General features: G+C 51.1%; 1 pseudogene; it reads left to right on the top strand.

Moving 5' to 3' along the window:
- Positions 1–504: 504 nt before the first annotated feature.
- LOC132950578 (uncharacterized) lies at positions 505–2,027 on the top strand (annotated as a pseudogene).
- The last annotated feature ends 222 nt before the right edge of the window (positions 2,028–2,249 follow it).

Genomic DNA, 2,249 nt, shown 5'->3' with positions numbered 1-2,249 from the left:
AGAAACTTTTAACGAACTTGGAAAAAGAGTTTGAGGTTAAAAAAGGAAATTTAGAATATTTTCTAGGAATGCAGGTAGACATAATGGAAAATGGGTCATTATTTGTTCATCAGACAAGTTATGCATGTAGCATAATTAATAAATTTAATATGATAGACGCCAATGAACTTTCAATTCCGATAGACAAATCACATACACTTGAACAAAAAGAAGATACGGATATATTGAATGAAGATATTCCTTATAGGCAGGCAGTAGATAGCTTACTGTTCTTATCACAGGTAACAAGACCAGATATAGCATATGCAGTAAACTTTGCTAGTCGTTACTTAGCAAAACCAACTAAAGCTCATTGGAACTTGATAAAACGGATTATACGATATGCCAAACGAAAATGTAACTATGGTTTATATTTTAAAAATAATACACAGTTGTCGTTAGAAATATTTAGCGATGCAGATTATGCAGGTGACGTTCAGACACGACATTCAACGTCAGGATATCTAGTCAGATATGGGTCAAGCATAATTACGTGGACATCGCAGAGACAACATTGTGTGTCATTGTCATCGACAGAGGCTGAATATATTTCGGCTAGTGGAGCTGTTAAGGGGATTACAATCATGTGGATTATACTGTGGCGAACCGTCGCCACATGACCTCCTCCCGTCGTCGACGAAACTGTAAATCGGTTGGTCACATTGTTTTCGCGCCCAGAGCCGGCCTCCGCGCCGCGGCGGCGGCCGGCACTCGTCCTGTTTTTTCGTAAACGTCAACCGATACGTAAGCCGTCCGCTCTCCATACCGACGCCATCCTTTGCCGTTTACGAACGCCACCTCTCACACCGTGAAACCCACGTGACCAATCGTTCACCCTGATCATCGATCAACGCATTTTTGTACTACCTAAATAACATTGTTTTTAATAAACGCGCTTTGTACAACAATCAATCTCTTTCTTTAAATAAGCTTCGCTCGAGAACTGGCATACTCGTGCGAACGTTAGAGGACGCCCGTGATAGCGGTGGAACCTCCACATTGGTGACCTCGAGTTTTTTTTTTTTCTCTTATTTTGACGCGTACGAAGTCGAAAACCGTCGTATCCGCGGCCCGCGCCGAGTGCTCCCGCGCTTTTTCGGAAAACACGTGTACCGCAGTGTTCGCGTCGCGCCCGGTCGTGCCTTCGTCTCGATTTTGTTCGTTTCCGCGTTTAAACCGTCATGAGCGAAGACGCACAAGCAAACAGCCCAAACGCCAACGCCGTCGGGAACCCGGCCGTCGAGGCAGTTTCGACCATGCGGCTCCCGGCTTTTTGGAAACGATCCCCGGCCCTCTGGTTTACCTACGCGGAGTCCATGTTCGCGACTCAACGCGTTTCGACCAATGCGAGCAAAATCAACTTCGTCGTCAGCGCTTTGGACGAAGAGGCGGTGCGTAATATCGGCGACCTCTTGAGCACGGTCGCCCAGTATACCGACATTCGCACCCGCCTCATCAGCGTCTATGAAGTTCCGAGAGCGCAGCTCTTCCGCGAAATCGTCAAGCCTGGAGGCTTGGGCGACCGCCGGCCTTCGCAACTTCTTCGTGACATGCGCAGCAGCATGCCTCCCGGCATAGGCGAAGATGCCTTGAAAGAATTTTGGCTACAGAAGCTTCCGTCGAATGTGACGGCCATCTTCGCCGGCCTCGTCGCGCCCTTGGACGACCTGGCCGCGCGCGCGGACCGAATTTTGGAAGCATCCAATCCGCAGAGTGTCGACGCGCTGTCTAAGGAGCAGTTCAATGACCTGGCTAGTGCTGTGTCTGCGCTGTCCCTGCAGGTGCAGTCCCTTACGAAGATCGTCAGCTCCGTGGGAGGGTCTCCACGGCAGCAGCCACAAACTCCTACACGTGCCAACGTGCAGCAGCCGGGGCAACCATGCTACTACCACGCGAGGTTCGGCAGTAAAGCGCGCTCTTGTCGCCAGCCGTGCAGCGTCCAACCGGAGTCACGGGAGAATGCCGTTTCCGCGCCCGCGGAAAACTGAAAGGCGCGCACAGGACACCCGCCCTGTACGCCGTTAGTAACACTACGCGGGTACACATCAACGATCAACGATCCGGCAAGCCGTTTCTCATCGACACGGGCGCCGAGATTTCGGTGATTCCGCACAGCTACGGCTCGCGCCAGCTGTCCGACGTGCACCTCACAGCGGCAAACGGAACACGGATCAAGACGTTCGGGCCGAAAACGCTCATCCTCGACCTGG

The sequence above is a fragment of the Metopolophium dirhodum genome, chromosome 1 (genome assembly GCF_019925205.1).
Source record: "Metopolophium dirhodum isolate CAU chromosome 1, ASM1992520v1, whole genome shotgun sequence".
NCBI lineage: Eukaryota > Metazoa > Arthropoda > Insecta > Hemiptera > Aphididae > Metopolophium > Metopolophium dirhodum.
Note: the sequence above shows the minus strand (reverse complement) of the source record. Positions and strands in the feature narration are given on the sequence as shown.